Source organism: Uranotaenia lowii, chromosome 2 (assembly GCF_029784155.1).
Source record: "Uranotaenia lowii strain MFRU-FL chromosome 2, ASM2978415v1, whole genome shotgun sequence".
In the NCBI taxonomy this organism is placed as follows: domain Eukaryota; kingdom Metazoa; phylum Arthropoda; class Insecta; order Diptera; family Culicidae; genus Uranotaenia; species Uranotaenia lowii.
The window spans coordinates 154,301,287-154,316,629 of NC_073692.1; the positions used below are offsets into that span (position 1 = coordinate 154,301,287).

Sequence of the window (15,343 nt, forward strand, 5' to 3'; positions counted from 1 at the left end):
ATCCGATGTATAATAACGACAATATCGCATCAACAGTGAATCTATATATATAAAAAGCAATTTCTGTATGTTTGTTTGTTTGTTTGTTTGTTTGTTTGTTTGTTTGTCCTCTATAGACTCAGCCGTCTTAAGAGCTAGAGAGCTGAAATTTGGCATGGATATTCATTAGGACCAGGAAGGATTAAAAATGTTTTCAGATTTTTGGATGACCCCTTCTGAAGGGGGTCGTCCATACAAGATAAATATTGTTTTCACGATATTGACGTTATTTTTCGTAGGATTGTGTTGAAAATTTGCACATGAGTGTGTTGAGAGACGAGCAATCGATTTCAGGTGTCAAGTTTTGTGTAAGGGGACAGCCAAAGGGGTCGTCCATATTAACTGTTCGCTGTTTTTGCGATATTGACGTTATTAAACATCGTATTCAGATGAAAATTGGTACACGATAGTTTTGAGTGACGTGCAACCGATTTCAGGTATCCAATTAAGTGTAAGGGGCCGGCAAAAGGGGTCGTCCATATTACATTTTCAGTATCTTAGTGATATTGTCGTTTTTATACATCGGATTGGGATGAAAATTTGCACATAGGAGTTATTAGGGACATATAACTGATTTCACTTATCCAAACTAAAATCAGGGGTCGGCCAAAGGGGTCGTCCATGTTAACTATTCACTGTTGATGCAATATTGTCGTTATTATACATCGGATTCAGACGAAAATTGGTACACGAGGATTTTGAGAGATGAGCAATTAATTTCAGGTATTCAATTCAGTTTAAAGGGCCGGCAAAGGGGGTCGTCCATATAAACCTTTAAATATTTTTGCAATATCGACGTTATTATACATCGGACTTCGATGAAAATTTCCACACGGTAGTTTTCAGGGACGGACAATCGATCTCAGATGTCAAATACTTTGCCAGGGGTCGACGAAAGGGGTCGTCCATATAAATTAATTTTTCACTATTTTTAGCAATATTGACGTTATTATACAATTGGTTGCTTTGAAAATTGGCACACGGGAGTTTTGAGGGAATGTTAATCGATTTCAGATATCAAAGTTTATATAAGAGCCCCCGAAAGGGGTTTAGCTTTTTGGCAATAATTGCATTGTTATGCAATGACTTAGTCGAAATTTATAAACGTGGTTTTTGATTCCTGATTTCATATTTAGTAGCGGACGACAGACGATGTGATCGCCCAATATTTTTGCAATTATTACTTTACAATGAATCTGGAAAATGCTGGGCAATTGACTTTCATACGAACTGTTCATGACATATTCCAAGTTGAAAGCGAAACGGAGTTCGTATGGGATCTGCTAGTAGTTAATATGGACGACCCCTTTGGCCGACCCCTGATGTTAGTTTGGATAATTTCAATCAGTTGTTTGTCCCTAATAACTCCTATGTGCAAATTTCCACCCCAATCCGATGCATAAAAACGTCAATATCACTAAGATACTGAAATTTTAATATGGACGACCCCTTCTTCCGGCCCCTTACACTGAATTTGATACCTCAAATTGATTGCACGTCACTCAAAACTATCGTGTACCAATTTTCATCTGAATACGATGTATAATAACGTCAATATCGCAAAAACAGCGAACAGTTAATATGGACGACCCCTTTGGTTGACCCCTTACACAAAATTTGACACCTGAAATCGATTGCTCGTCTTTCAAAACACTCATGTGCAAATTTTCAACACGATCCGACGAAAAGTAACGTCAACATCGCGAAAACAATATTTGTCTTCTATGGACGACCCCCTTCAGAAGGGGTCATCCGAAAATCTGAAAACATTTTTCATCTTTCCTTGTCCTAATGAGCATCCATGCCAAATTTCAGCTATCTAGCCCTAAAGACGGCTGAGTCTATAGAGGACAAACAAACATACAGAAATTGCTTTTTATATATAGGGGAGAATGAGGATACTTGATCCCTGGGGATACTTGATTCCTTAGCTATATCTCGAAACTGGAATGTCTTACAATGATCAAATGTTCTTGCAAAATGTGCCAAAATGAGCAAAATAACAATGCTTGTAGTTTAAATTTTTTTTAACAAAATAATTGTTTGAGTAATTGAACATTGTTTGAAAAATTTCACAAAATGTAACTTGAAGATCTTTTTTCATCACTTTAAAATGTTCCTTACGTGGGATAATTATGAAAAAAATGTTTGTTCCAATGTATCAATCGTTCGAACGTAAAATGAAATTCATTATGCCATATTTTCAAAGTAATGGAAAACTCTCCACTTTTTTTAGAAAAAGTTTTCTAAAATGTTGATTATGGGTACAATTGATCCCATAGAGTTGGGTACAAATGATCCCCCTTCCAAACGGCATATTCTTCTTCTGAATTGATCGTTATGATTGCTGATTACGAAATTACTAATATTTATCCAGAAACTAATATTTATCAAACAATTTTCTGAAGAAAAGTGCAAAAATAATTAATTTCCTCTTAATTATAAAAAATAGCGCCTTAAAGTATGCAATGTTATTAGCGTTGAGACAAAGTTATAGAATTTTCTTCTTATGTCTGCTATAAATTGTGAAATGAGTACAAACATGACCAAAATAGTCTTATTTATAATTCTACCTTGGAGTTTTGTTTGATTTTTATACAAGGATTAGGGCTTCCTGAATAAAAGATCAAGTCTCCTTCAATAGGGGATCAAGTCTCCCCTAACTTCAGAAAAATCGTAATTTTTTTACTCCCACGAAAATGCTTCTAGTTCATCAACGGGTTCAAGTATCGTTCTAATTTTTGGAGCATAGAAACTTGAAGTTACAAGCTGTCAGAAAATGTCAAAGACGGCGAGTTGCTAAATTTTTCCAAAAAGATATGGTGAAAATAAGAAAAGGGGATCAAGTATCCCCACTCTCCCCTATAGATTAGTGCTTCCTGAATTAAAGATCAAGTCTCCTTCAATAGGGGATCAAGTCTCCCCTAACTTCAGAAAAATCGCATTTTTTTTACTCTCACGAAAATGTTCATCAACGGGTTCAAGTATCGTTCTAATTTTTGGAGCATAGAAACTTTAGGTTACAAGCTGTCAGAAAATGTCAAAGACGGCGAGTTGCTAAACTTTGCCAAAAAGATATGGTGAAAATAAGAAAAGGGGATCAAGTATCCCCACTCTCCCCTACGGGAAAAATCCAAGCATTTTTTAATGCACTGCAAATTCCATAGAGATACAGATATAAGAGTTTAAAAATTCAAAACTTTAAATCAGTTTTTATTCAGAGCCAAAATTCAATGTCTCAAATCTAAATCATAATTTCAAATCAAGTTTTAAGCAACAAAATATGAATAAAATAAAAAAAAAGAGAATCAAAGTTACAATCAGAGCCAAAGCAGAAATTGCACCAAATGTGAATTTCAATTGTATATCTTTGAAACACAAATAAAAACGTTTTCATGAGATGTTTATGAATATGATTCTCATCAGATAAAAAATTGTTATCAAATTGTTATTCTAAATATGATAAAAATTTCAATCGATACCCTCAAACCCAAAGGGGTATAAGTGCAAAAATGATCAGTTGTAAAATAAATTAAGAATAGAGATTAAATGTTTAAAACATAGTATCAGTTATCATTGAAAAAAAGTCAGATAAGGAATTCAAATGAGTTTAGTACCTAAAACAAAGATCCTGAGTTCTCAAAATTCAGAAATACTATGAAACTGAACTTCATTAACTGAAGAAACAACACAAGACTTGAAAATCTCGATCAATTGAATCTGGAAAGATAAGATTCAATACATAGAAATATTCATGTTAAAAAAGGCTGTATTTAAAATATTTACTTCAGTAGATGATAAAATTTTGGTTAAATAAGTGTTGTTTCAATACGAATTTCAAATCTAAGACTGAAATTGGGATGAAAATTCAATAAAGAAACTTTGTTGGTCCAATTTAAGCATCTACAGTTTTTTTTAAAGATTGTATTTTTAAAAATATGGAGGGAAAGTGGTTTAGAATTTATAAACCAATGAAAATTTCAATAATATGGATTGGAAAGTGAAAAGTTATAATAAAACGCGGTATTAACCCGGATACTGCCCGAGTAAAATTCTGAAATATTTATCATAAAACATCTCTGTTCTCTCTAATTCAGCACTGTTAGCGAGTTTTGGCGAAATTAGCTGCTATTTTAGTGCAGTAACCATCACTTGGAAAGTTAACGTAATAACAAACATTATTATTGTGCAGGACGTTTGTATGTAATGGAAATGAGGAGATGTTCTTTCTTTATTTTACATGTTCTGTTAATTTTCCTACTGATCATGTTTACCTAAATGCTTGTAATTATTACCAAAATATTTGTAGAAATTACCTCACAATCTGTTTTACTTTCGGTTATTTTTCCGAGCAGTTCGTAGTTTTTATCATAATGACCCATTTTAAGACGATAAATCATAAAAAAGTAATCAAAAAAATTATTGATAACAAACCTCTGTTTTGAGCATCTCTTGATTTTTTTTTTTGCTAAATACCTTTCAGGCTCAATATGACCTTCTAGAAGTTATCTTATATTACCTATAATAAATTATTTAGATCCTTAGTCTTTTTTGTTCAAATGTATTTATTTCCAAGTCGGTAGCCATTGTTATTGTCGGATTTTTTAGTTTCACAATGACATATCTTTATTTGTTCAAAAATTGGTTTTTGATAAGTTTGAATAGTCGGGTGGTTTAAAAACTTAATACAATTTCTTTTACAAAATCAAGAAGAAAATATGTAAGACTTCTATTTGTCGTCTCATTTCCCTCGATCTTGCGTGAACCTCTCTCGAGCTCTGTCTCTATCAGCAAGTCAGGTGTGAAAACGTTCATTCGTACTTCTCAATTTCCTGCAGCTCAGCACGAAGCAATTCGAGCCCGCTCAAACCACCAAAAAATAGGTACTGGAGAGCCCCAACATTCTGCTCCCATCTCACTTATGTACTAAGTGCCATACCGATTGAATGAAGGGGGAGAACTTGTTGTTTGTATTTTTTTTTTTTGCGCTGCTTGTATATACCTACTGTCGTCGTTGTTATCGTTGGGGGGCCGCTGGCTGGCTGCCTGAATGTTGTAATTTCGGCAATCTAACAACGATGGTTCGCAGAACTTTTCCGTCCATCAGTCGGCTGCTACTAGCGGTACGGTTCGGATTTCTGTTTTACTGTGGCCCCAACACAACGCGCAAAAACGTTCGTTTCTATGAATGGTTTGCATTTGCGTAGCAGCAGCAACAAAAAAAAAGTGTCAATACACCACAGCTGCCAGCCAGGCATCATTGATGCGTATCCAGTCCGTTGTCGTTTGGCGTATGCCAGAAAAACGGGAGAAAATCGTGAATAGTGAAGTGTAAAAACGTGGAAAATTTTGATTGCATTTTTTGCGAGCCAGGTTGCGGAGTACTTGTGCTTGTGATTAGTGAAAATTCTTGAGCCGGTAAAGGTTTAGAGATTTTCAGGGTGGTTTGTTGATTTCAATTAAGGTAGCATATTGTGAATGTGATTGGATGACATCAGCAGCAGTTGAATGACCTGCGTGTTAGGTTTTTTTGTTCTTTGAGATGAAAAAAAAAGGTTATTAACACGGAACATCTGAGGAAAAAATATAATTACGTCGATAATCAAATTTATGCTGCTAACCAGAAGTATTGTGAGTAATTCCATCTTTTTTTAAGTCAAAAACATCATTAATAAATTCATCTCACTAAAAAGATCGAATAGCAATTGCAATTGTTTTTAATAACGAAAAATAATCTTTTAAATTTGGTATACATTTTATTCTTGTAAAAAAAAACTAATACTCGAACGAAAACTTATATGGAATTATCCATTAAACAGATTGCTTTTTGCTGACCCTCCCATTCGATTGAAATATGTTCAATGTTTTTAATGCGTGTGGCCTTTGGTAGAATTGGGACAATTTTCGTGATATTTTTGGTGGTGTATTTCGAGTGTCTTAACAAACCTTCAGTGTTCAAAAAAATATTTTAAATTTCCATGCATTCATGTGTCATGTCCTGATGAAAAAATCATTAAAAAGGCAGGAGGCGATGCAACCAACCTTGCATACCTTGAGTCCAAAGTAAACAATTCATCACAGCTTAAACGCAAGACTCAAATTTTTGTCATTTTTGTAGTCAACCCGATAGGATGGTTGATTTTTAACCAATTATCTCACGGTGATGTAATTTATTTATTCTTGCATGGAGTTTTCGATATAATTTTGGATATTTTATATTTTATATCTCATTTTGATATGAAACGATTCAAGTAACCAAAAGTCGCATAATCTTGTGCATTAAAAGTTCACATTTGGCTGAATAAAAGGTACTCGAGAGAACTGATAAACGTTTAGGATAAGTGCTTGATTTGTACTTCTGAATGAACACAAAAAGTTTAAACAAGCAGCACAGGACATTTTTGTGCGTTCTAAGTACCGTAATCCGGGGTTAGATTGATAATTTTTTTCAATTTATTTCCATTATTATTTCTGTTAAGGAAAATGTGGCATGTTTAATATTTTTAAAACCAGTACTGGACTCCAATGAACGTAAAACATGGATGCTGAAATTTATTGGACTACTTAAAATTTGATTCATAAATCGTTTCCGTCTCTGTTCAGAATTTGATGCTTTGGGGTGACATGGATCAGTCTCTATTTTGACGGATTTAACTAGTTTTCTTGATCATAAAGAATACCAAGCACCTTCATAATATTTACATACGCTTTTTTATCCATTTAACCTTGATGCTTAACGTTTTATTTTAAGAATATTTATAATCGAAAAAATAACAAGTATGCTGCCTACATTTAGGGACAAAAATTATAGTGATTGCTAAAAAGTTTGAGCTTCAAAATACAAATGAAATACTACCTTCACACATTCCCCTAGATCCTCCCACTATTTCTATTTTCATTTTTTCTTCAAAGTTAACGATTGATAAGGTTCTTATCCATTTGTCCAATAATTGTCCAATTGTCTATAAAAATAGCACTATAACTGTTCATATACAAAGAAAAAAAAGCTGTTCTTTCACATTATACAACCCGTTTGCTTCTAAATGCTTTTTGGTGTTATCAGGATGCTTGTTTGCGAGCCTTGAAAAAAATAGATATTTTAATATTTTAAAAGAAGACTTTTGCTAACAGAATACAAACCATATTTTGCCTATTTAATAATCAATAAATAGGCTTCCAAACGTAGAAAACAGTTTTCAAAAATTTAAACTATAAACTGATTTATTGATGATAATGGGGAAAAGTTTATTGTTGGTCAAATTTACCCCGCGGTGATCAAAGTTACTCCCTTTTTCGGTACCTTAAGAAATCCGGGTATCAATTTGGCCTATTAACATATCACAATAACTTTTTGGTTCCATGCGGAAATTCTATAAAACTTGAGTGCAAATTTAGTAGAGTAAAAAATGCAGTATCGTGCAGTAAAATGCAGTAATAAGTTTTTTTTTCCTGTTGGGAAGAGAGTCCACTGCGACCATTAAGTTGATCTATTGTGGTATTACCCCGCGTTATTATTTTTACTATGCTATGCTACTTGACAATCACCCCTGTACTATTGGTTGAAATTGCAGTTGTTTACCGGTAGCACTACGAGCACACACATAACTGGGTAGGATCTCCAAGTGCAATCTAAGTTCCCTTGAAAAGATCCATCCACATGCATGTGCTGCATAATTGAAGCGTACAATTCCAAGGTATACCCGGCTAGCATTTCATTTATGCTAAAACCGCCAACCTCTTCATACTATGTGTGCCAGGTTATGTCACGGCCGGGATTCGATCTCATGAACGTTGGTTTAGAAGACAAGTATGCTATCCTCTAGGCCACGATCTGCTGGCGCAGTAATAAGTTATCAGATCACTATTTTAGCGTTAAGATTTGCTCAAGAATTTATAGTAGAATTTCAGAGCTACAGATAAATGAACGATGAATAAAATCCACAAATAAATCAATTGTAAATCAAAATGTAAAGATTACATGTTAAGGGTGATACGGTCAAAATTTGGTCAAGGGAAAACGCGTGTAAATCGTTTATTTAAAGAATCAAATTAAATTTCTTTTTCAAGTTTAATTAGTATAAAATTCAGGAAAAATATTCAGTTAGGCTTCCGCTTTTCCAAATTCGAATTGCCGGGCCTTACGCTTAACCCCTGCGATCAGATTTTGTACAGCCACCTTATTCACCTTCTTCGCCGCAGAAAGCCAGTTTGCCTTGAACTGCTGCTCGTCCTTAGCAGTTTTTTGGACTTCTTTTGGGTTCCGCTTGACAATAGCCCAGTATTTCTCAATTGTGCGGAGCTCTGGCGTGTTGGGAGGGGTTCTTGTCCTTGGGAACCACCTGCACGTTGTTGGCGACATACCACTCCATGGCCTTTTTACCGTAATGGCAAGATGCCAAATCCGGCCAAAACAGTACGGAACAACCGTGTTTCTTCAGGAAAGGTAGCAGACGTTTATTCAAACACTCTTTCACGTAAGTTTCTTAGTTAACAGTCCCGGAAGCTATGAAAATGCTGCTTTTCAAGCCACAGGTACAGATGGCTTGCCAAACCAGATATATCTTAGCGAACTTTGACAGTTTCATGTGCTTGAAAATATCTGCTACCTTTCCCCTTCCTTTTGCCGTATAAAACTCCTGTCCCGGAAGCTGCTTGTTTCGTCGTCCATTATCACGCAGTCAAACTTCGTCAGCATCGTCGTGTACAGCCTCCGGGATCGCGCTTTGGCCGTCATATTTTGTTTATCATCGCGATTTGGAGTCACTTCCTTCTTGTAAGTTGTAAGTCGATAGTCCGGCTCGTTTTTTGGCTCGATGCACGGTTGTAGTCGATACACCCAGCTTATTTGCGGCATCTCGGAAAGAGAGAGTAGGGTTTTTCTTGAAACTACCAGCAACTCTCTTTGTCGTCTCAGCGGCTTCCGGTTTTCGATTTCCCCCCGATCCAGACTTCCTGGCTGTCGACAAACGTTCCCCAAACACTTTAATTACATTTGTAACGGTTGATTTCGCAACTTTTAGCGATTTTGCCAGCTTTGCGTGCGAGTAGTTCGGATTTTCGCGATGCGCGAGCAAAATTTTGATACGCTGCTCTTCTTCCTTGGACGGCATTTCGACAACTGAAGAGTGAATTTCAAAATCAAAATAGAAGCAAAATTCTACACACACACGCACACACCTTCAAAATGAGGGGTGTTCAGGTTTTTTAAATGCAAAATTCAAAGAAATACGTCAAGTTGATATTGACCAATTTCTGACCGTATCACCCTTTATTATCCGCTCCGTCATGTCAGCTTTATTGATCTGTCTTAATTTATCACTATTGTATAAAATCACTGCTCGCTATCTGTTTAACAACTTGATTTATAGAAAAATGGCTGCTTTAATAACCTCTCGATTATTGTTTTTTTTTTATTGACGTTCAACCGAACATTGATAAGATAAACGCATTTAACTTGAGCTAGCCATTCGCAGGGTGCTGTACCCACCTTCCCAAAAACTTTTCTCAAGACAGTCGCAAATTCTGGTAAATGCTTATGTAGGGCAAGTAACAGCTGCTCTGTTTGTGTGTTTATATACAGATGAAAATGAAAAATAAGTTTTCGGTTCACCATCATCATCCTCTGGAGGGCAAAATTCATAAGCGAACCGGATGGAAATTTATGATTGCAGAGCTTTGAACTTCTCCCCTGTTCACTCCCTGTGGTAGAAGAGCTCATCTGTTGTTTGAAAAACAACAAATTTATCAGATTACAAATTATGTTGGTGAATTAAGCTAAGCTTAAAGAATTAGAAAGTAAATTTCCCTACATTTTTTGTTGCAAAATGAAACTAACTTATGAAAGTGATTTATTTGTAAAGTATTATCAATAGTGGCTCCAGAGAGTATTCAAAATTCAATTTGAAAATGCATTTAGTAAAACTACTCAATTAACAATAGCAGTGAATAATAACGCTCCATCTGCAACTCAGTAACTGCCATGGCGGGATCCTTGTTATAGGGTAGTTTGTGCGTGGATGTTTTGTGAATTGAGCGGCATATTTGCACCGCACATTATATCCGTTCCAGACGTACGGCTGGATGGACGGATGCCAAATTGCATCCCCTTTGTCGGATTATTTTGTCAACAGCAAATTTCATTAACCACATCGTAATAGAAATACCGCTCAAATTGCAACACTAGGAAGCGTCAACGGCAAGCCTCGTTGGATAAATTTACGACTCGTGCTGAAAAATCTTACGAAATTATTTCTTCAAATCATTTTGCTTGCTATAAACACAATATACCTATTTGAAAACAAATTTACAGTTCAAATTATCAAAACAGAAAAATCTGCAAAATTTGTTCTTGTCATCTTATTTTGATAGCCAGTCAAATTTAAAATTATTATCATTTTAATTTTGGCATATCGGCAAATTTCAACTAAAAAAAAATAAATTTATGAAATCGGAATGTTTACATGGGACAGGTCATTTCTGAATACATACATTTCTACTTTGAGTTTAAAATTTGCCAATGTTTAAAAACTCAAATCATTGTATATTCAAATTTGTTTAAAAAAAGAAGGTCTGCTGATATTTCAACTAATATGATCATTTAGGATATAAAGTATCACATTTTAATGTACCCAGTAAACTTAAAAGTAAACCTACATTCCAATGACGTTTTTGTTTGGTTTTGATCCCATTTGCACATTGGATAAAACATCAAACGAGTTACTTCAACATAAACTTTAGCTTCTTAAAATCCAGACCTTTCAAACCATCTATTACTTGTAAAAACTGTTTTTTTATTTATTCAAAACATGATCCTAGGTCTGGTGACTCTGAAATTCAATATCTATTTTGCAAAAGATAAAACATTCAACCTTGTTTGGTTTTCTGCCTCTAAAAACTATGTTTCTGATTTTACGGCAGTATTGCGAAAATCTTTGAATAAATAATGACTTTTCTCTTTGGGACGCAATAACTTTGTTTTTATCACATAGGCTCAAGATAGCAAATCTTGAGCAAAGTGTTGAATTTTTCCCCATATGCTTCATCTATTGATATTTCATTATATGTAGTATAACACGAAATACACTAAATGCTTTTTTAAACGATTGTTGTATAAAAAAGAAATGGTGTCAATAAAAATTCAAAACAAACGAACAAAAAATATCGCATATTTCGAGTAAACTGAGCAACATGGACTTTAAATCAACCATTTCCAATCTGTTAGACCAGTGAGTGGTCGAAAACCTTTTGAGGCAGAAGAGCCAAACATTAAGTTTTTCAAAATTTGGAGATTGTAAGAGCCGCATTATTGTTTTTGAAAGAACTAAGTAAATCGCCAACATTAAGTAATCATCATTCCCCATATTCCCCTAGCCGACATAGCACTCAAATATCTGCCTACATCTGGGCGATTACGTGCTTGCCTACTTGAAGGCGTTTTGTTTTGTTCGAATTGGTTTTCGGAAGAAAATAAAAAAATTGTGAGGTAATGGCTCGAAATTTTTTTTAAATTTTTATTGTGAATTGAAATAACTATAAAAATGTTAAGCCTAATACGTGCGTATGTTTCGCGTTCGTATCCCATTGGGACATAAAAGCGAATTTCGCACCGGAAAATCAGCAGCTAAGACGACGTTTATTCGACTGAAACAATATCGACGGCTTTGATCGACACCAGGCCGACGTCCTTGCCTCCTATTTTCAAACCCCCCATTGTCAGTTAAGTTTTCTACGCAATGTGCAAAAGTCCACACTTTTACTAATTATATGTTGAATGTTCCTATTCGAACATAAATTAAAATAACATCATGAGAAAACAAACCATCAGCGAGCGCGGAGGCTAAAACACGCACAAAATAAGCCGAAAAGCAAGCACCTGATGGCGCAATCCTTTACCGTTTGGCGATCGCGGCGATGGCGATCCTTACAATCGTTTGGCGATTGTGTTTCGACAATCATTTGCGAACGTCGTGGTGAAAATAAAAAACGATCCAATTGAACGCGGCGAATGTTTCGGGCTTCGTTTCGTTCACCCGAACTTATTAAAAGTTCATTCATTCGGGATTGCAATCGTTAGTGTTCATTCTGGTGTGTTAACTTTTTCCTTTCCCGATTGCTTCGATTGGCAGTTAGAATTGAATGAGTTCACCACGGATTGCAGATTGAATGTACTTCGATCCGATTTTTTCCATGCTTGATCATTATCGTTATTTTTAGTCGATCTCCGACCATTTTTGATAATTTTTTTCATGTTTTTGATGCATTTTGCACTATTCTTGTTATGTTTATAATCTTTGTTTTTGTTTTTGTCATATTTGCTGTCTTTGTCAATCTTCATCATTTTCTATTTGTTTTTTTTAGTCAAGTTTTTTTCATTTCTTTTTTATTATTTATTTTTTTGTCATTATTGATTACTTTTAAAAAAATTTTTAAGACTTTTTTTTTCTTAATTTTTGTCAGAACGTAAAAATGTATTTATGGTGTTTGTCTAAAAAATATTGGTTTTGTTATAGCGAAAACTAAAAAGTAATGTTGTTTCCGAAAACCGTTCGATTTTGGCACATGTTGCCAAAAAACGAACGGGGTATGTAATATGTATGTTACATATATTGAATATAGGAGCCTTCATTCATTTAAAGAGGCAGCGTCTTTCAATATATATCATCAAATTTTCTAAAACTTTTTTTGTCAATTCAACAAATCATCTCAATATGTCAAAACGATTACGTTCATCAATTTTAAACAAAAATCCTTCGAGGATTGTTAAAATTTTGTCAGTTTTTTGTTAAATTTATATGGGGGCCCTCTTTTTGGATTGGGAGGGGTTTGGAGTTATTATAAAAACCATATCAGGTCTTGAAAACGATTACACACAAAATTTCTCATTTGATCGGTTCAGTAGTTTCCAAAAAATGTTCAAATAATGTCATATTTTTATTAATTTTGTTTGAAAGTAATTTAGAAACCATTCCTGGCCCCAAAAACTCCTACACACCAAGTTTCACACTGATCGGTTTGGTAGTTTTCGAGTCTATAGGGAACAGATAGACAAATATTCATTTTTATATATATATAGATTTATTTACATAGTATACCGTGACGAACATAATTCCTAAAATTCACTCAGTCCATGGCAACCGTTGTCCAATTTCTCGGACACCCCAAGTTCGCCAGATCACGCTTCACTTGCTCTAACCACCTCGCTCGTTGCGCCCCCGCTCGACTTGTTCCTACCGGATTCGTAGCGAAAACCTGTTTTGCAGGACAGTCGTCCGGCATTCTCGCAACATGTCCCGCCTTGCGTATCCGGCCAGCCTTCACCACCTTCTGGACACAGGGTTCGCCGTAGAGTCGCGCGATCTCGTGGTTCATCCTTCGCCTCCACACTCCGTTCTCCTGTACGCCGCCAAAGATGGTTCCTAACACTCGTCGCTCGAATACTCCGAGTGTACGCAGGTCCTCATCGAGCAATATCCATGTCTCGTGCCCGTAGAGAACAACCGGTCTAATGAGCGTCATGTACAGGTTACACTTCGTGCGAGGGCTAAGTCTTCTCGACCGCAGTTGCTTGTGGAGTCCATAGTAGGCACGACTTCCGCTGATAATTCGCCTCCGGATCTCACGGCTGGTGTCATTGTCTGCCGTCACCAGTGAGCCGAGGTAGACAAAGTCTTCGACTATCTCCAGCTCGTCGCCGTCGACTGTGACCTTGTTATTGCTCGACAAGCGGGTTCGGTCGGTCTCGGATCCGCAGGCCAGCATGAACTTCGTCTTGGACGTATTAATCATCAACCCAATCCTTCCTGCTTCGCGTTTCAGTTTGCGGTAGATCTCCTCCACCGCCGCAGATGATCTGCCGACTATATCAATGTCATCGGCAAAGCAGATAAGTTGACTGGATCTGTTGAAAATCGTGCCCCGCATTTCGCCCACCGCTCGTAGAATAACACCTTCTAGCGCCACGTAGAATATCATGCAGGATAGACCATCATCTTGTCGACGCCCCCTGCGCGATTCGAATGAACTCGACAATTCACCCGAAATCCGCACGCAGCACTGCGTTCCATCCATTGTCGCCTTGATCAGTCTGATCAGCTTCCCGGAAAAGCCGTTTTCGTCCATGATTTTCCATAGCTCGTTACGGTCGATCGTGTCGTATGCGGCTTTGAAGTCGATGAATAGATGGTGCGTAGGGACTTGGTGTTCACGGCATTTTTGGAGGATTTGCCGTAATGTGAATATCTGGTCTGTCGTTGACCGTCCCTCCATGAAGCCGGCCTGATGATTTCCCACGAATCTGTTTGTGGCGTTAGGCGGCGGAGTAGGATTCGGGACAGCACTTTGTAGGCGGCATTGAGGACAGTGATCGCTCGGTTGTTCTCACAGTCCAATTTGTCGCCCTTCTTGTAGATGGGGCATATTACCCCCTCCTTCCACTCCTCCGGTAGCTGTTCTATGTCCCAGATCCGGACTATCAACCGGTGTAGGCAATCGGCCAACTTGTCCGGACACATTTTGATGAGTTCAGCTGCGATGCCATCCTTCCCAGCCGACTTGTTTCTATTCAGCTGGCGAATGGCTTCTTTAACTTCACTCATCGTTGGCAACGCCGGCGATGTACCTTCCCCCACCGTCTTGATCTCCTGCATGTGCGCCGTTCAGGTGTTCAAAGAAGTGCTGCTTTCACCTTTTGATCACCTCACGATTGTCCGTCAGGATGCCCCCGTCCTATCCAGGTACAATTCGGCTTGCGGCACGAAGCCTTTGTGGGATGCGTTGAGTTTCTGATAGAACTTTCGTGTTTCTTGGGAACGATGCAGCTACTCCAGCTCCTCGAGCTCCTCCTCCTCCAGGCAGCGCTTTTTGCTCCTGGAAAATTCGGACTCGCTGCCTCTTCCGCTGTCGGTGATTTTCCACATTTCTACGGCTGCCTCTTTGCACTACTGCCGCCCGCGCGGCATTCTCTTCATCCATCACCTTCCTACACTCCTCGTCGAATCAGTTGTTCCGTCAAGTTCGCTCCACATAACCGATGACGTTCTCCGCAGCACTGTTGATGGCTGTCTTGATGGTATCCCAACAGTCCTCGAGAGGGGCTTCGTCAAGCTCGCCCTATGCCGGCAGCGCTGCTTCGACCGATTGCGCGTAGTCTTCCGCGACCTCAGGTTGCTTCAGTCGTGCGATATTTAACCGAGGCGGGCGCCGGTTTCGTGTGTTGTTCACTACGGAGAGTTTTGGGCGCATCTTCACCATCACCAGATAGTGATCTGACCCGATGTTGGCGCCTCGACAGGATCTGACGTCGCTG

General features: G+C 37.4%; 1 protein-coding gene across 2 annotated transcripts in view; it reads left to right on the top strand.

Annotated features, from left to right (window-relative positions):
- The window catches only part of LOC129745201 (kelch-like protein 17), a 146,573-nt gene that overhangs the window by 7,665 nt on the left and 123,565 nt on the right, over nt 1–15,343 (top strand). Inside the window, exon 1 of one of the 2 annotated variants that reach the window (XM_055738129.1) lies at nt 5,174–5,670. The exons of the other annotated variant lie outside the window; for it this stretch is intronic. The gene's annotated coding sequence lies outside the window, so the exon portion shown is untranslated. Of the gene's footprint in view, nt 1–5,173; nt 5,671–15,343 lie in introns of those variants that run through there. 2 annotated transcript variants of the gene reach the window in all.